Source organism: Rattus norvegicus, chromosome X (assembly GCF_021556685.1).
Source record: "Rattus norvegicus strain SHRSP/BbbUtx chromosome X, alternate assembly SHRSP_T2T, whole genome shotgun sequence".
In the NCBI taxonomy this organism is placed as follows: domain Eukaryota; kingdom Metazoa; phylum Chordata; class Mammalia; order Rodentia; family Muridae; genus Rattus; species Rattus norvegicus.
Window position 1 is genome coordinate 77,035,314 of NC_141554.1, and position 20,056 is coordinate 77,055,369.

Sequence of the window (20,056 nt, forward strand, 5' to 3'; positions counted from 1 at the left end):
GTAGGGACAAAAGTGAATTTGCAATATTAAAAAGTGGTGACGAAGGACTCCACGAGGCTCTAACTAGAGTACGAAGGAGTCCACGAGGCTCTAACTAGAGTACAAAGGACTCCATGAGGCTCTAACTAGAGTACGTAGGAGTCCATGAGGCTCTAACTAGAGTACTTTAAAAGGGGGCGGCGATTTGTAAATCGATGGGAAAAGTCTGAAAGGGAATTCTAAAAGGGCAGTTAAAGAAGCATCTCCTAGATGCTTAAGCCTAAAGAAATGGAGGGAATGTGCCACGCTGCTTTCGGTTCCCATTGTTTAAAGGGGAAAAGAACCTTAACTCGCGTTTTAAGGACGCCTCTGTGTTTCCACCCCCATTTTTCTGTTTTCTGATAAAAGAACAGGTAGACTAGCTTTTTTTACTGTTATTCCAACGAACCTAACATTACTACATCACTTGCTTAAACTAGACTGGAAGCTGGGCGATACTGGCTCGCCCTTAAAGCCCACACACTTAAGGAGGCAGAGGCAGGCAGATCTCTGTGTGAATTTAGGCCAGCCTGCTCTACAGAGCGAGTACCAGGACAGCCAGGGCTACACAGAGAAACTCTATCTCATAAAATCAAAAGAGAAAAGAAAAAAGAAACAAACAAACAAACAAAACCCCCAAAACACCAACAAAAACACACACATAAACTACACTAGAATATTTTTCTTTTGATATTCTTACATTAATCTCCTAGGCCTCACCTCCCAGAGAAACCTATAACCACTCTATTTAACCTTCTCCAGTGCCCTTACCTATTTAATTTTCTGTAAAGCACTTAAACTACTTGTTTATCTCACCATTTAAGAACGCGGTAAAGGACTGGAGGAGATGACTCAGCGGTTAACAACGCAGACTGCTCTTCCAGTTGTCCCGAGTTCAATTCCCAGTAACCACGTGGTGGCTCACAGCCATCTGTAACGTGATCCGATGCACTCGTCTGCTGTGTGTCTGAAGACAGCGACAGTGTAATCGCATACATAAAATAAATAAATCGTTTTCTTTTTAAAAAAGAACACAATAAAAACTCAAGAACGGGGGAGGCTGAGAACAGGAGGATTGCTTAGAGTTGGGGGCCATTGTGGGCTACATAATGAATTCCAGGCCAGCCTGAGATTAAAGTGTGAGACATTTTAAAATTGATAGTCCGCCTATGAGACCCAGACTGGCCTTGATCTACAGTCAACCTTCTACTTCCCAAGTACTCGTACTGATATTTCATACCTGTACCACCATACCCTGCTCAAAAGTCATGTAACTTTTAAAACACAATCTGGTAATGTGTCAAAAGCCCCAGTGTAGTTGGGCACCACAGTGTTTGCCTGTTATCAGGGTACCTAAGTCGATCAAACAGGATTGCATCTAATTCAAGTGAGTCAGGGCTACCTAGTGTGTTCCAGGCCAGCCTAGGCTAGAGTGAGGCTCTGTCTTTAAAAAAATACTAGACATAATATAGAATGTTTTCATCTATAAATTACATTTTTTTTGGTGTGTGCGTGTGTGTTTGAGCCTGCTGTGCTGCTCAAAAGTTGTTACTTTCTGCCCACATTGTGGGTGGTCCCAGGGATTGAATTCACGGCTGCCAGATGAGGAGGCCAAAGCTAAAAAAAAGAAATATATCTAGCTAGAAGTCTACATTCCTTGGGGGGAGGGAGGGAAGAAAGGATGAACGGGGGGGGGGGTGAGAGAGGGAGAGGAAGAGGGAGAGGAGGGAGGGGGAGAGGGAGAGGGGGAGAGGGAGAGGGAGAAGATGGAGAGCGGGAGAGGGAGAGGGAGGAAAGAGAGGGAAAGGGGGAGAGAGAGGGAGTGGGAGAGGGAGAGGAGGGAGGGGGAGAGGAAGGGAGTGGGAGAGGGAGAGGGAGAGGAGGGAGGGGGAGAGGGACAGGGACAGGGGGAGAGGGAAAGAGAGAGGGGGAGAGGGAGAGGGAGAGGGGGATAGACCTTAGCAAGCACTTTACCACTAAGCTAAATACCCAACCCCTACGTATGGACATACATGCAAGTAAAGTATGGCCATTATTAGCTATTTAACCTTCTTTATATTTTTCTGTATTGTCATAGAGATTTTACAATGTACATGTGTTTAACAGGTTTGCTTCAGGTATTTAGGAAACGATTCACATGTGGCCCATGATGCCATTGAGTATCTAGAATCATCTAAACAAACACTATTGAATATTTAGTTCCTGCTCCGCCTACTTATGTTTCCATGTGACAATGAAATGGTTGGGAAAAAAAAAAAACAAACCTCCTTGTGTTCATTATGATCTGCTGGCCACTATTTAGATCTATCAGTAGCTCTCATCACAAGACCGGTCTGTAGTAAGACAGTCATTGAACTGATATCAATGTAAGTAACATTAAAGGAGAGGGGAGCTGTGTACCAATGGAAGTACCAAGAACAGCTGCATTTGTGCCTAAGACCTGAAAAGGTGGTTCTGGAAAATGAGGGAGGAACTGGGAGAGACTCAACAGCCTTATTTACATTCCCTGGGGTGAGAAAATGGAACCTGGGGTGTTGAAGCCCTAGATGGTTTTCTCCAACAAAGATTCTATTTTATTTTCTTCACGGCACTCACACATTAGAATTTAATTAGTCCATTTGTTTATATATTGATTTTATTTGTATGTTTATAATCTATCAGTCTTCCTGCTTGCTGGCTCCTACCCCTCTGAGAGTAAACATTGTGGGAACTGAAGCTTGGCTCCGCCCCCTCACACCAGAATCTCCCCATCTTAAAATGCTAACAAGCACTCAATCAATATTTTTTAAATGAATCAACAAATTAGTATGTAGTTTTTATTGCAGATTTTGAATCTCTCCTAATAGAAATGGAAATCGTTAGGTTTTTTTTTTTTAAAGTAAGATCGATAGTATCTGATTCAATATTGTTTTGTTTTTGTTTTTAAGCTCTTTATGTATGCTATCTGTTTGGGTTTTTTGGATTTTCTTTTAAAAAATAATATTTGAGGGATAACATTTACAGCTGCTATGTGTTTGAAACTTCATTTTTCTCCCTAGAAATATCTCCACTATTTTAAAATATAAGAGCTATTTTAAGACACTCCAAAGGTTGTGTGGAAAAGACAACTTCGGAATATTTACTTAGTTTACCTACTGCCTCTAATGTCTTTTAAGAATCTTTTGAGTAGGGCTGGAGAGATGGCTCAGTGGTTAAGAGCACCGACCGCTCTTCCAGAGGTCCTGAGTTCAATTCCCAGCAACCACATGGTGGCTCACAACCATCTAGTGTCTAGTGTCTAGTGACAGTGTACTCAGATACATGAAATAAATCTTAAAAAAAAGAGAATCTTTTGAGTAACAATCATGGACTTCTCTGATGCCACTATTTTTCACTTTGCCATTCCACACACTGAGCACCCTATGGAATTCCCTCAGCCTCTGCCTCTACCAGTGCCCCTCTCTCCATTGTCCTTCGGTTGGGTTTCAGCGCAGGTACGATCACAACAGAGCTTTACTCTCCGGTCACCTCATCTTCACTTGGCTTAACACACACTCATTTTGCATTGTAAATTGCATGTCTATTTCGTGAGAACAAATACTGCCTCATTTGAAGATCGCTGACTGGTAATAGATTTGAATAAATGAATAAATGAAAAAAAATCCACTGGCCAAAATCTTTTAACCAGAAAAGCATTTATTTCTCATGCTTCCATTTCACCAGCTTGCTCTGTAGAGGTTCAAGGTAACAGTTAAGATATGAGTGAAGTGTAAATGCTTTCTTCAGTTGGTTCCAAGGAAGCGCATAAAGATACAAAGGTAAATATTCAGTAATGTTTTATTTAAACAAATAAATTAAGTATTAATTTATTTTGGCACTGGAGACCAAACTGAACGTGCCTAGGATCTTATGAACACTAAGCAAGCTCTATCACTGAATCAGATCCCCAAGCCTCTTATTCATTCATTTATTCCTTGGATTAAGTCATTCATTCAATAAATATTGTGAGCCAATGCTCTTCATTAGGCCTTGGGGCTACGGATACAGACGTACAAGCTCTGTCCTAATCCCATAGTGGAAGAGAAGCATCCTGGGAGAATGTAGTTTCGTCACTTTATAAAGATGTGTGTAGATTCCATTGACAGCCCTGGAATTCTCCCATGTGTGTGATTCATTTGAGGGTACAGAAGGCATTAACATGATCAAAGTAACTTGTGTGTGTGTGTGTGTGTGTGTGTGTGTGTGTGTGTGTGTGTGTGAAAATGTCACAGGGATGAAACAAGAAAAGGTCAAAATGAAGGCCATTATTTTGCACAATTAATACATTGTAATAACACAGAACAAAGGAAAGATTAGAACGTAAAGCACACAGTGCACATAAAGCCCCAACCCTTCAAAAATGTGTGGCGAACGATACAATTCTGTTTACTTCTAGCAGCACAATGGCCCATTTTCGCTGGGACTATAGGCACGAGCCCGTCAAACGTCCTGTTTATCCTGGCATTGTTATTGAAAACTGTCAGATCCCTCAGAACTATTATCTCTGCAAAATTCATTGTGGTGCATATTGTTTCTCCCACAACCCTCCCCGTAACTTAATTAACTGGAGTTGTTATCCTCAGGAAAATAAATTCTAGGATAGGAAGTATTATTGCAAATGCTTGGCATACTAGAAATACAATGAGTTCTGGCTAATTGCACTGATATTAAAGGGATTCAGAGTAGATTTATAGTCACAGCCCCCAGCCCCGGCTGCTCTTGCAGCATTGCTTTTCCTTACACCCTGTGCTGTCTGGAGTTTCAAGGCAACCTCCCTTACTAAAGTAGTGAGATGCGCCTTTCAGCATCAAAACAGAAGAGCTCAGACTTGGGGTCACGAAGCTCAGAACACTCTTGCAACTCATGCCAAAGCAACTAGAATGTAGCCTTTTCGCAATAAATTAAGACTAGGGTCATAGACAGAAGGCAAAGGTGTGGATTTAGAGAAGACACATTTGTTATTTCTTATGAGTAGCAACTCATTTTAACAAGTAAATTCCCTTTCACTTAAATTCTTTTTGCTGTGAAGAATAAAATGTTTAAAGCTGAATCAGGTTAATGATGCTCTGACATCAAATAAGGGTCTCTCTGGAGAACAGAGACCCAGATCTTTGCCTCTTTAGTCTCCTCAGTCAGAAGAAAAAATAATCTTGAGCATATCCACCTCAACTTTCCACAGAGGTCGTATGTCAGGCCTGTACCGTGTCCACCCACACAGTTCACCCACATTCGCCCCAGATGCACAGCTGCTTTCTCTAGGGAACCACATTCAACAAAAAGTCGCTCCTCCGCCTTCCCAGTCTCCTCAGAGAAGGAAGTTCCCTCCTTCCCAGCACGCTGACTGGAAAACGCCAGCTCCCAAATGTCTTCCCCACCCCCATAGAACTCCAGGGAAAAATTCCAAGGCTGCTCTAAGCTCTTTGACTCACAGCCCTCCTGGGGAGAGATAAAGACACTCGGTTAGAATGACAGACTCCCGCCCCACCCTAAAGTTCTGGCCCAGAAGTTTTAGGTGGGAACTTGAGAATTTCCAGGCTTTAAATGTTATGTTTATTTATTTAAATTACTTAGAGGGTTTTGTTTGGTTCTGTTTTGTTCTCAGCTAGGGTCTCTAAGCACCCCTGCCAGGCCTGGAACTTGCTATTTTAGACCCCTCGGGCTTCAGATATGCAGCTACTGACTTTCTTGTCTCCTCTTCCTGAAAGCTGGCATTTCACAAGTCCACTGCCACCCGATTTTAGGAATTTCCATTTTAAATGCTGCTCGGGTCACCAACAAAGATTCAGATTAGGGCGGCTGGAGTGATGACTCAGCAGTTAAGAGCACCGTCTGTCTGCTCTTCCTGAGGTCCTGAGTTCACTTCCCAGCAACCACATGGTGGCTCCCAACCTTCTGTAACTAGATCCGATTCACTGTTCTTTTATACACGAAGACAGAGCACGTATATACATAAAAATCAATAAATAATATTTTTTAAAAAGGAAAGGAATTTGAAAAAAGGTTCAGATTAGGGTTATTTGCAGAGAGGTATTAGGAAGGTCCCCTCTTTAGTTGAAACAATATTTACCGTATCCCTACCATGTAATGGAAACGGATACAGCGTCGTATTTAGTTCTCAGACAAACCTTGAAGATATTATGAGCACTAAAAGTGAGGACAATGAAGGCCAAAGCAGTGAGAAACTGCACCCAACCCCAAATATGCCTTCTGTTAAAAGGTAAAAGACTGTGCTATGTCGAAACTTTTTAATTTTTCACACCAACACTGTATAAGCACACCCCAAAATCACACCAATGGACTAAAAAAGGATATATATATGTATATATGTATATGTATATGTATATGTATATGTATAATAGGCAGTACACCCACAGCCTTACATATATAAAACAATGTTCTACCACTGAGCTATACTTCTAGCTGAAAATGCGTTTTCTCAAAGATGATTTAAAAATTGGAGGACGCTGGCTGTTTCTCAGTGGCAGAGAGTTTCGTCTGCCTGCCATATTCAAGGCCCTGGGTTCAATACCCAGCGCTGCAAAGCAAAGAAAGCAAAAACAAACATTCTAATCTCTAACTTGGTGTGTTGGGGGGCAGTTTGAAACCAAAGGATGTCCAACCTGAGGTCAGTCTAGATCTCAAAAGACCTGCAAGTGTGCCTTTCAGTACTGGAGAAATAAGAAAGCGGAAAGAAATGGTAGTGCACTGCAAGGGACACTTGCTTTTCTGGATGCTGAAACATTAGTTGTTTTCAGAAGTGAGGGTCAGGCCTCACTATGTAAACCAGGTTGGCCTTAAATTCATGGTCATCTTGCCTCAGCCTTCCAATGCCTTCACCCCTAGAACCATCCCACCAGCACTCCATGCTCTAGTTTTTAGTGTTGTGTGCATACATGTCTCATGTGCACGTGAGGCCCACAGGACCATCTCAGGCGTCATTGTCAGGAAACAATCTACATCCTCTGACGCACGACCTCTCTTAGCCTGAAGCTTATCAATTAGACTAGACTGGCTGGCCAGTAAATCCCATGACCTTCTTACGTCTGCCTTTCCGTTGCTTGGGTTACAAGTATGCAACATCTCCCAGGTGACCCTTCCCCCAGTTCCCTGTTTTCACCTTAAAGACTTTTTGAGGCAAAAATCTCACTTGAGATGTCCGGCCTGCCAGGACTTCTTGCAGTCCTCTCAGTTTCTAAGTGAAAAGAAAGAAAAGGTTTCTGCTTTTTCCTCACATCCTTTAGCCAAATAGATTCAACTTAAAGCAAATTCCTAGAGAAACAAATGGGGAACTGGGTTGTGGTGGTACACACCTTCGATCCCAGCACTCAGGAGGCAGAAGCAGGCAAGTTCTAGGACAGCCAAGCCTACACACAAAACTCTGGCTTGAGGGTTGGGATTTAGCTCAGTGGTAGAGCGCTTGCCTAGCAAGCCCTAGGCCCTGGGTTCGGTCCCCAGCTCCGAAAAAAAAGAAAAAGAAAAAAAAAAAAACAAAAAAAAAACCTCTGGCTTAAAAAAAACCAAACTCCCAGAAGAATCTAGTTTTATTTTTCTTCATGAAGCTATCAGCTTTGACCAACATCTTTGGTGAAGATTCTGGTTTTTTTTTTCTACAGCGTGTACTTTTGACTACTTTGTCAAAAATTAGGTGTCTGTGGGTGTTGGAATTAGGTCTGTGTCCTCAGTTCCATTCCATTGATCAATGTGTCTGTATTTATGATACTATGCTGATTTTATTACTAAAGCTCTCTGGTACCACTTCCAAACAGAAATGGTGATACTTCTAGCAGCTGTTCTACTGTTTGGGATTGTTTTGGCTAGTGTATGGTTTTTGTTTCCATAAGGAGTACATCTTCTCTGACTGAACCCAGACCCAGGAGTCCTCTGCTGTATATGTGTTGGGGGGCCTCATCTCAGCTGGTGTATGCTGCCTGGTTGGTGATCCAGTGTCTGAGAGATCTCAGGGGTCCAGGTTAATTGAGACTGATGGTCCTCCTACAGGGTTGCCCTCCTCCTCAGCTTCCTTCAGCTTTTCCCTAATTCAACCACAGGGGTCATCAGCTTCTGTCCATTGGTTGGGTATAAATATCTGCATCTGACTCTTTCAGCTGCTTGTTGGGTCTTTTGGAGGGCAGTCAGGGTAGGTCCCTTTTTGTGAACGTCCCATAGCCTCAGTAATGGTGTCAGATCTTGGGGCCTCCCCTTGAGCTGGATTCCACTCTGGGTCTGTCCTCAGGCTCTTCTCCATTTCCATCCCCGTAGTTCTTAAATGTCCTCTTGGATTGCATTACATCCATGTTCATAAAAGATTTTGGTCTATACTTTTTCTTTTTCTGAGTCTTTTTTCTGGTTTTGGGATCAGGGTAATTATGGCTTCATAGAAAAACTTTAAAAATGTTTTTTGTGTGTGTTTTGCATAATACTGAGGAGTATTGTCATTAGGGCTTATTTGAAAGTCTCATGAAGGGGCTGGTGAGATGGTTCAGGACTTAAGAGACTGGCTGCTTTCTGAGGTTCTGAGTTCCATTTCCAGCAACCACATGGTGGTTCATGACTGGGGTTCTGGTGCCCTCTTCTGGCATGTGCATGTACATGCAGAATAGCACTCTTAAATACGTAAGTAAATAAAAATGTTAAAAAGCTGACGGAATTCTGTGTTAAATGCATCTCGCTCTGGCCTTTTTCAGTTGGGAGATTTTTAGTACTATTTTTAAAAATCTCATTAGCTATTGTGGATTTTTTTAAAATTATTTGCTTAGTTTTAAAAATTATTCTCTCATATATTACATCCTCACCACTGTTTCCCTTCCTCCTAGTCCCTCCCCTGACAACTCCTCCTCAGATCAATTCTTCCTCTGTTTCCCTTCAGAAAACAGCAGGCCTCCCAGGGATATCCACCAAATATAGCATATTAAGTTGCAGTAAGACTTGACACAAACCCTCATATCAAGGCTGGGCAAGGCAACCCAGTAGGATGAAAAGGGTCCCAAAAGCAAGCCGAAGAATCAGAAACAACCCCCGACTCCCACAGTTAGGAGTCTTACAAGAACACCAAGCTATTCAATCATAGCATATATGCAGAGGACCTAAGTCAGACTTGTACAGGCTCCCTGACTGTCAGTTCAGTCTCTGTGAGGTCCAATGAACCCTAATTAGTTGTTTCTGTGGGTAGTGCTTTCCAGGTGCCCTCAACCTCTATGACTTCTTTCATCCTTCCTCCCCCTCTTCTGCTGGGGTTCCCTTGGCTCCGCCTAGTATTTGGCTATGGGTTTTTTTTTTTTTTAATCTGCTCCCAACCAATTGCTGGATGACTCTCCTCTGGTGATAATTGTGCTAGGCACTGATCTACAAGTACAGCAGAAGAGTATTATTAGGAATCACTTCATTGACTTGTTTTCTGGTCCTGTTCAGTTCTATCTTGAGTTTTAGGCTGTCCTGCCTCTGGTTCCTGCCCGTCCAGTCAGCATTATGTGTGGCCTCCCTATTGTGGCCTGGGCCTGCAGTTGGACCAGTCATTGGTCGGTCTCTCCCCAGCACATCTTGTAGGCAGGATAAATTGTAGGTCGAAAGCTTGGTGATTGGGTTGATGTTGCAGTCCCACACAGCTAAGGGCCTTTCTTGGTTATAAAAGATGGCCAGTTTAGGCTCCATATCCCCCATTACTAGAAGTCTTCACTAGGGTTATCCTCATAGATTCCAGAGAGTTTCCACTAGGTTTCTATATTGAGTACTGGAAGAGACAACTGAATAACATATAAAAGTCAAAGGGAAATCAGGCCTGATATTTTCTCTTCCTCCCAATCCTTTGATCTCATTATTTGACTCTCCAAATTTGTTTTTAATCTATCTATCTATCTATCTATCTATCTATCTATCTATCTATCTATCTATCTATCTATCTATCTATCTATCTATCTATTGAGACCCGGTCTCCAGGAATTCATTATGTAAACCAGGCTGGCCTCGAACTCAAAGAGATCATCTTGCCGCTGTCTCCCAAGTTCTGAGATTAAAGTCGTGCACCATTAGGTCTAGAACTTCCTAAGTTTTTATTTTTGATTTTTATTTCATATTTACTTTCCCCCCCAAAGAGTTTCTTATTACATTCTATTTTTACATCTTAAAATATTTATTTATTTATTTATTTATTTATTTATTTATTTATTATTTCATTCAACTATGTTTTCACCATTTCACTTAGACATTTATTCATATCCTCTTTGAGCTCTGAATCTGTAAGTACTTCAAAATAGCATTTACAAACAAATATTCAAAGTGCTTGTTTCTAAGTGTTGGGGTTACATTGAGGTTCTGGATTCAGTCTCCATGTGGTTCCAGATCAAAGTAGTAAGTAGACTGGCTAATAGTTCAGCAGTGGGTGGGGAGGATACTGCTTTTGGGTATCTCTAACTGGGGTTCAGCGTCAAGCTCTACAAAACCCAAGGGCTGAGAAGTGTGTTGAATACCTGAGAGGAAGAATGGTGGGATAACTTCCTGGAACTCAGATTTAAACTCAGATTTTTTTTTTTATTAACTTGAGTATTTCTTATTTACATTTCGAGTGTTATTCCCTTTCCCAGTTTCCGGGCAAACATCCCCCTCCCCCCTCCCCTTCCTTATGGGTGTTCCCCTCCCCATCCTCCCCCCATTGTCGCCCTCCCCCCAACAGTCTAGTTCACTGGGGGTTCAGTCTTAGCAGGACCCAGGGCTTCCCCTTCCACTGGTGCTCTTACTAGGATATTCATTGCTACCTATGAGGTCAGAGTCTAGGGTCAGTCCATGTATAGTCTTTAGGTAGTGGCTTAGTCCCTGGAAGCTCTGGTTGCTTGGCATTTAAACTCAGATTTTGTAGTTTAAGAGGTACCAACAAGGCCGCTCACTCCTTCGCCGTTGTGCTGAGCTCACTGAAGAGTCGCCATGAGCAAAGCCCACCCTCCCGAACTGAAAAAGTTTATGGACAAGAAGTTATCATTGAAGTTAAATGGCGGCAGACATGTACAAGGGATACTGCAGGGCTTTGACCCCTTTATGAGCCTTGTGATTGATGAGTGTGTGGAGATGGCAACCAGTGGGCAGCAGAACAACATCGGGATGGTGGTCATCCGAGGAAACAGCATCATCATGTTAGAAGCCTTGGAAAGAGTCTAACCAGTGTTCCGCAGTGTGTCCACATCCCTCCCCAAAGGCGTGCTTGATTGTGATGTAGAATTAGGTCATGTACATTTTCATATGAAACTCTTTGCTAAATAAACTTTTGTGATATCAGAAAAAAAAAGAGGTACCAACAAAGTGCGATGGGTCGGGTAGCTGGCATTCATGGGGAGGGGATTTACTGGATATACTGGCTCTGTGAGTTCCTACTTAAACTTATGATTTGGCCTCTCGTTCACACTCCATGGGGTCCCAGATCTGTATGGTGGATGGGGTACCTGGTAGATGAGGGGATGAAGGCCACACTGGCTATGGAAACCTTTAACTAGGCCTCTGGGGGGGGGTGTCCAGCTCCACAAAACTCAGAGTCCAACAATAGATGGGATGTTTAACAGTCTGGTGGGTTAGTGAACTGAGAATTTCTACGTGGTGTTCTGGCCCAGATTCTGGGTTTGGACTTCATGCTCTCCCAGATTGGGGTGATGGCTGATAGATGAGCAGATGGGGAGGAGCAGACTGGCTCTGAATGTCTGTATCTAGAGCTCTGGATCCTGGTAAGTCCTAAGGGTGGATGGAGTGTCTGACAGTCTGGCAACTCAGTGAATTGGTTCTGACAAAATAATTTTGTAAATGATATACAGCTACAATGAGTTAAATGAGTATAGTTAAATGAGTTAAACTGAGCATAGTTACAATTTATTTTGGTTTTGCATGTTTTACTTACTTATTTATGTTATGTAGATGGGTGCCTTGTCTCCATATATGTCTGTATATGCCTGGCCAGAAGGTGTCAGATCTCCTGGAACTGGAGCTACACATGTAAGCCACCATGTTGATGTTAGCAATTGAACCTGTATTCTCTGGAGGAACAGTCAATGCTCCTACTTACTGAGCCATCTCTCTAGCCTCTGTTTGTTTGGTTTTGAGACAAAAATCTCCCTACATAGCCCTGGCTGACCTATAATTTACTCTGGAGACCTGGCTGGCCTCCAACTTGCAGAGTTCTGCTTGCTCTGTCTTTTACGTGCTGAGATTAAACACACATGCCACCCGGTTTATTTGTTTTTGAGAAAGGGTGTCATGTAGCCACTGCTGGCCTCAAACTCATTATGTAGCTGAGAATAGGCTTGAAGTTCTAAATTCCTATCTCTATTTCCTGAGTGCTCAGATTACAGATGTGCACCTCCCAGCTGGTATCCGACTGTTTAAAATACATTTTTATAAACCTCAGAAAGACACGACTTCAGGATATATCTTTAAATGCTAATACATATTTCTGGGCACTGGTGCTACAGGTGATTACTTTCTAAAGTTTTTGCAAGAAATATGCATTACTTTTGCACTTGGTTGGGGAAAAATGCTACAAAAGAGAAGCTGTTATCTCCAGAGTAATCAATTTTTGCTCATCATTCTGTGCATCACAAATTGTCCATTAGACTGTAACTATCATGTGGGCAGAAATTAGTTTTTTTTTTAATTTCCCCTGGTACTTCCTGCCACACAGTGTTCTGCATTCAATAAATGTTGACTAAGTCCACTCGTGTATACGCATACATATAAGCCTGTGTACCTATGTGGGCATGCATATTTAAATATGCCACTCTCTTTCTCATCAGTAATGAGAAAAGAGTAAAAGGCAGCTGTTTTAAAGGAGCTAATGGGCCGTTTGCCATATGTTGAGAAAGGAATGGTGTTCTCTACCTGCCAAAGTTGAGGGTACAGAGTGACCAATAATGATTTCAGGTAACCACAATCAAATTTGTCCATTTCTGCCCACATAATTATTTTCTTGTGTTGCTTTTGGTAAGATTAGGTCCAGTTCTTCTACTAACTAGCCTGTCTGGGCACTTTATTGAAAACGTTTAAAGGAAAAGCTATGTACCACAGCAAGTGGTAAATGGGCTGTCTGTACCCACCCTGGGCTACTTGTTGCGGCCAGTGTTTAATCAGCTGAGACAGCAAGGACCTTGTCCTGTTGAGAGGCATGCAAGCCAGACAGGTTCAGAGGTCTTCAGTCACACCTCATTTGCTGTGCCTTCAGAATTCCATGCTCTGCATCAAAACCAAGATAAGAGTACAAAGTTTGTACTTTGAGTTATCAGCAGGTTGCCCAAGGGAGAATGAGTGTTCAAATCCCTCAAACCACTAAATTATTAAAAAGCCCTCGAACAGGCTCTTCAGAATCAGACAGCAGGGCTGAAGGATTTACACATTTGATATCAGAAATAGAAGGGCAGGATAAAGACCCAATCTCAGCTCTTGATGATTTGATTTTTTAAAAATAGTTACTGCTGTGCAAAGGAAGGCACAGAACGTGGAGGACATTTTAAAGGCAGATTATGGCTTATCCTTAATTATGGCTGCTGCAGAGCTAAGGAGATGGGTTGGAGCCTGATCATGACTCTAGTCTTCCCTCAGAGACCCAGCAGGCAACAGGGTAGGGTTTCTTTTGCTTCCTCAAAGCTGCTGATGGGGAATTATTGATTCTGAAATCTCCTGTAGGAAATTTTTACACAGTAAAGTGGGGCGTTTAGAAATCCGAGCAGATCGACCAACTGTGAATTTATACTGCCTCATTATGTTAACCCATTGGAAGCTGTATCTGGGGACGCACTAGTGCCACTGTCTTCTTACATATTTATTGGGCTGTCAAGGTATAAAATGCTACTATTAAAGTCAGAAGCACCATGCAGCGGACCATGGCTTAAAATTCCCTCTGCTAATCACACCAGAGTCCTGGCAGCAGCATCCCCACATTCAGCAAATATTGAAGAGGAGGGAGCACTGGGGTGGCCTTAGGAGACATTGCTTTACTCTTTTATTGTTTTTCAAATTAACCAGAAACTTTCACTTGTGAATAATTAAAATCCTAACCTTCTTTGAGGCCTCTCAATCACGTAAGATCTTACCTTGGGGTATGGTTCTCAAAATATCCTCCATTTTGTGTTCTGTGGAGAGGTGCAAGAGGTACTCTTGGGATGAAGAAAGGAGGGTAACTGAAAAGTCTAGGATTTCTAAGAAATGCATTAACTTTAAAGCCTTTTCTGGTCAAAAGAGTCATTGACATCATATGCGTATCCTCCCTATGCTATAGGCAGTGTGTACTCTTAGAATATCCTCAGCACAGCTGAGCAGCACAGCTTAAACTCCACTCACCTTTTCTCCATCGTTTCTTTACCCAGTAAGCATTGATACACATTTGTATGTTATAGGAATGAGAAACTGAATCTAAAAAGTTGATACTTTTTTCAGTGCCTGTATGGTGGTTTGAATGAGAATGGCTCCCTTAGGTTTTATATTTGAATGCTAGGTCTGTAGTTGATGGAACTGGTTTGGGAAAGATTAGAAAGTAGGTCCTTGTTGGAGAAGATGTGCCACTGGGGATTGGCTTTGAGGTCTCAAAAGCCCCTACCAGGTGAGCTCTCCCTATTCCTCTCCCTCCTTCTCGCTCTCCCTCCCCCCACCTCCAGCCTTGTGCTTGTGGATCAGAATGTAAGCTCTTAACTAATGCTCCAGCACTATGCCTGCTTGCCTGCCTGCAGTCATGCTCCCTGCCATGGTGATCATGAATGCTAGCTTTCTAGAACTGAAAGCAAACCCTAATTAGATGCTTTCTTTTGTCAGTTGCCTTGGTCATGGTGTCTCTTCATAGCAATAGAACACTGACTAAGATAGCTTGCTAGTGTTAAACTGAGTATCGGTGAGTCTTGTAAATGTATCTTAAAATGTATGGCCAGCTGCAGAGGATAAATCCTGAACTGACCACTGAGTATCTAAGTACTTGTCCACGCTCCTTATTAGAGGTATTATTGTTTGTATCTATTAATAAAAGTGGCAAATTATTCATGATGGAAGGAATTTTCTTTTATCTCCTGATCTAAATGAAACATCAGACTAAATATGTTATTTTTTAAAATAAAATTATTTGTGTGTGTGTGAGTGTGTGTGTGTGTGTGTGTGTGTGTGTGTGTGTGGAGGGGGAGGGGGAGGGGGAGGGGAAGGACAATTTTTGGAAATCTGGGTTCTGGGATTGAACTCATGGATCTCAGGCTTGCAAAACAACTACTTGTTTTGTTGAGCCATTTTGACAGCTCAGAAATCATACTTTTTCTTATTTGAACATTTTATTTGTTAGACCTCCACATTCAAAGTAATATCACTTGAGGGATAAGTCAGGCAAGTGGAACTTGTACTTGTAAGAGAGATGGAGGTGACAATATGGAGTACAAATATAAGTTGACCTGGAAAATTCACAATGTTTTCTGCTCTTTTTTCTTTAACTTTTCGAAGTTAGATTTATTCCTTTTATTTTATATACGTTTTGCCTGCATGTATGTATATGCACCACATGGGTGCCTGTTGCTTGAGGAGGTTAGAAGAGAGTATTGATACCCTGGTACTGGAAACATCATATGTGTGCTGGGAATTGAACCCAGGTCCACTGCAAAAGCAGCAACTCCTATGAACCGCTAAGCTATTTCACAGCCCGCTGTGTTCTGCTCTTTAAGGACAAATTTCCTTAATTATTTGGGCCAGTATTAAATACATTTATTTTATAAAATAGCATCTCTTTCTTTTCTTTCTCCTTCATGCATTTCTTTCCCCCTTTGAAGACATCTCATTTTGTAGTGTTATCTGCAACTTCCTATGTAGCCCAGGGTGTCCTTAAACTTGCAAGCCTTCTGCTTCAGCTGCCCCAGTGCTGTGATTATGTGGTACAATGGATCATGCCAGGAAGAGCAGGTCTGAGATCATGTAAGGTAGAGCGGGTCTGAGATTTCTGGCCTGGAACACGTGTGTGCCACACTACCCACATCCTTCATGTAGCTCAAAACAAAGTTCTCCATGCTAATGAGGTACCTAAGGGTCCTGAGGGTTTAGCCAATAAGCTTCCCTTCTCAGACATCACTTCCCGAAAATTCTCTGCTCCACCCTGAGAAGTTGGTATGCATTCATTTTCCACAATGACCAACCAATAAACAGTTTGGAACCAAGGACTATCTCTTTCACCTACCACAGCCATGGGAAACATGGAGGAGGCCTTCGCCTACAGAGCTTTGCCGCCTAAATCTCCCTTCGAAGGCCTCTGTGTGCTTCCAGACAACCTCCACTACCTTTGCCAATGAACTAAGCCAGAGCTCCCAGCCCCAGCCACAGGCTAGCAGCTTCATCCCGCAGCCCTGGTCTTATCAACCAGCCTGTGGACCCCTGACACTTCGTCCCCAACTTCTCTGTGTGGTTTTCTAGCAGTATCTAGATGCGTAAGAGTCGGGGAATACCAACTTCAGCTTCCCACATCTCAGACTGCATTTTCCCACCCACTAAGAATACTCATTGCCCCCTTTGCCTCCTTCCTTGCCTTCCTTCCCTTTTCCCCTTTCTTTTGGGGATTGAACCCAAGGCCTAATGTTCACACTGGGCAAAGTCCATAAGATTGACTTCCATGGGCAGCAGTACTCATGTGGTGCACAGACATTATGTAGATAAAACGCCTATACACATATAAATAAAAAAATTCTTAAAAATAACATCTAGGACTGGAGAGATGGCTCAGTGGTTAAGAGCACTGACTGCTCTTCTGGAGGTCTTGAGTTCAATTCCCAGCAACCACATGGTGGCTCACAACCATCTGTAATGGGATCTGATGCCTTCTTCTGGTGTGTGTCTTTTTAAAAATAATAAAGATATTATGCCCCTATCATGTTTGACAGTGCCAGTTCTTTTTAGGACATATGTTCTAGATATTTTTCTTTTAATAGTCCAGCTTCCAAGTGAAAGTGTCCACTTCACTTTTATTCCTTATCCCACAGATTTGTTTGTTTGTTTGTTTATATTTATTTATTTCTGAGCCCTAGCAGACATCAAATTTAATCTGACTTTACTCTCTAGGGTATTGAGATTACAAGTGTATGCCACTGTGCCTGATACTTCTTTTATTTTATAGGTATTCTTTCAAAGTGTGTGTGTGTGTGTGTGTGTGTGTGTGTGTGTGTGTGTGTGTGTGTGTGGAGAGAGAGAGAGAGAGAGAGAGAGAGAGAGAGAGAGAGAGAGAGAGTATGTGTGTGTGTGTGTGTTTCAGGATGTAAAAATGACATTGTATTATGCTTCTGATTCTTCCATCGGTGCTGTTTATATGTGGCCCACCTTTTTCTTTCTGCTATACGGCAGTCCACGATGCACATCTACTTTCTTGCAACTAGATCCTCACCACCGCAAACTGTGCTGCAGTGAACATGCCTCCTATAGGAGGAACTTTTTCTATTTAAACATTTTGGGTGTCACTTGGTAGCTCAAAAGGGCCACAAACCAAAAACTGGGAAGGTTGAATGGATTCAGAAACCCTGGCAAATTCTCATATCTGAGAATGGTAGGTGTTCCAGACCTGGTACCAGTCTTGGAGCACATGACCATGACACCCCACATAAGGATCTTGACTGCTAGTCACATAACACAGAGCATAGAGTTCTCCATGCTAATGAGGTATCTAGACGTGCACTGACTGTTTAGCCAATAAGCTTCCCTTCTTGGACATTCCTCCCTGTAAAAGATATTTAATCTCTAGTCCACCCTGAGTAAATTGTATGCACACATTTCCCACAATGAACAATGGATAATCAGTTTGGACTAGCAAAGTCTGTCTCTCTCATCAAGAACCGCCATTTGTCATACAGAACTGCTCACTTAAGTCTCCTGTAGAAGGCCCCTATCTACCCTCCAGACATGGACACTCACCCCTAAGCTAAGCTGGAATTCCCCCCGCCCCCAGCTCTGGGCTCATCGCTGGACTTTCGTTCCTGACTCTATGAGGTTCCCAGCAGCAACTGGACATCTGGGAGTTTGGGAAGTCCTGCCTCCCCTGTCTCAGCTTGAGTCACTTCTCATCTGGGCTGGGGCCCCCATCTTAGGCTATGTTCTACTATCCCTGCACCCCAATGGTGGTGAGAATGTAGCCTTTTTTGTCTTGCCCAAGCAGCATTCACATTCCCCAGTGGCAAGGCAGAACGCTGACCCACAGCAAACAAGGTCAGCATCAGGTACGAAGTGATATTTTATAGTATTTTTGTTGCTTGTTTTTCTTTGCTCTTGTTTCTGAGCCAGGATGACTTTCAGCCTGAGCTTGCCTTCCACTTTCTGTGAGGCCAAGATGGCCTCACATCCCTGATTCTCTTGCCTTCATCGTCTCTCAAGTCCAGCATGTAGTGTTGCTGTTTTTTTCCCCAAATTATTTTATTTTTTTAATTGTGTAATGGTATGTGTGCGAGTGTATGTTTGTTTGAGACATGTTTTCTTTTTATGTACCCATACTGGCCTTAAACTTTTTTTTAAAGACAGAAAATACTTTATTTAAAACCTGTCAGTGAAATGGATGGCTTGTGTCTATGACAAATCATTTATATTTAAAGCATAAGTCAGTAACTGTATGAAAGCACACATTGCCACATACAAGTGAACTGATCAGACCATGACTTTCTATATTGGAACAGAACAAACTTCCCTGTAAAAGCAGCACCTCTGTAACATTTAATTTAGTAGCCCTCTCCTTCTTCCTTGCTCCCTCCTTCAACAGAATTCACACCAACCTCTTCATAATCCTTCTCTAGGGCTGCCGTGTCCTCACGGGCTTCAGAGAACTCCCCCTTCTTCATGCCCTCACCTACATACAAGGGCATAAAGGCACGCTTGGCATATATCAGATCAAACTTATGATCTAGGTGAGTCCAGGCCTCAGCAATGGCTGTGGCGTTGCTCAGCATACGTGCAGGCCTCTGGACCTTGGCCAGGCTTCCACTAGGTACCACAGTGGGAGTCTGGCAATCAATGCCAGCCTTGAATCCAGTGGGGCACCAGTCCACAAAAATATGGAATGCTTTGAGAATTTGCGTGTCATCCTTGTGCAGAGGCCATGGTAATCTTCTCTGCATTGTTCAAATTTTAGTATATGTGCTGCCAAAGTGAGTATGGCCTTAAACTCTTAATCCTCCCGCCTTAGCCTCTGGATTACAGGCTCCTGACATAACAGTTAATTATATTATTTGCTTTTAAGTTTGGTTACCTGCTGTGTTAGGCATGATTCTCCAGAAAGACAGAACTGATAGCAAGCACATATCCATATTATCAAAAGGGATTTACTGGATTGGCTTGCATGAGAGGGGTTATATAGTGCAACAGTGGCCATCTGCATGCAGGAGAAGCCAAGGATCAGATTTCTAATCCAGGAAGAAAAGTAGAAAGCGTTCACAGTTCCAATTCAATGCCAAGAGCTTGGACATTCCCAGGCGAGTTACTGATAGTGAGTTCATTTCGAAGGACCAAAGAAGCAAGAATGTGAAATTGGCTGGCTGTGTGTGTGTGTGTAGACAGACTCAGTCATTCAGAACAGAAATAGATTTGCTGGATCACCCGCCTTTCTCACTCCTGCCCTCTTTATCCACCAAGTTTGCCCGCTCAACATTCACACCCTATTTAGAGCGGGTCCTTTATCCTCACTTTCCTAGATGCAATCTTCGGGAAGACATCCACCAACACAAAAATAGGTCTCACTAGACCTAGATGTACCTTAAACCTGTCAAGTTCGTGAGTCAGACCAACTATCACACATGTTCATAGTTTAGAAAAAGATTCATTTGTTTTTATTTTATGTGTATGCATGTTTGCCTGCATGTATGTCTGTGCATCACAGCATCCACGGCCTAGGAAGGCCAGCAAAGGACGTTAAATCCCCTGGAACTGGAGTTACAGACAGTTGTGAGGTGCCATGTGGCTGCTGATACTGACCCTGGGTCCTCTGCAAGAGCAGCCAGTGTTCTTAATCATTGAGTCCTACACTTGTCCTTTTATCTTGAGTTCTTAGATATACGTTTTTTAGAAAGTA

At 42.6% G+C, this 20,056-nt stretch overlaps 1 non-coding gene and 1 pseudogene across 1 annotated transcript; one reads left to right on the forward strand and one right to left on the reverse strand.

Annotated features, from left to right (window-relative positions):
* Snrpg-ps8 (small nuclear ribonucleoprotein polypeptide G, pseudogene 8) lies at positions 10,905-11,298 on the forward strand (annotated as a pseudogene).
* Positions 19,038-19,144, reverse strand: LOC120099400 (U6 spliceosomal RNA). The gene has a single exon (XR_015647252.1). It is a non-coding gene; the product is annotated as a U6 spliceosomal RNA (small nuclear RNA).
* Positions 19,145-20,056: the final 912 nt, after the last annotated feature.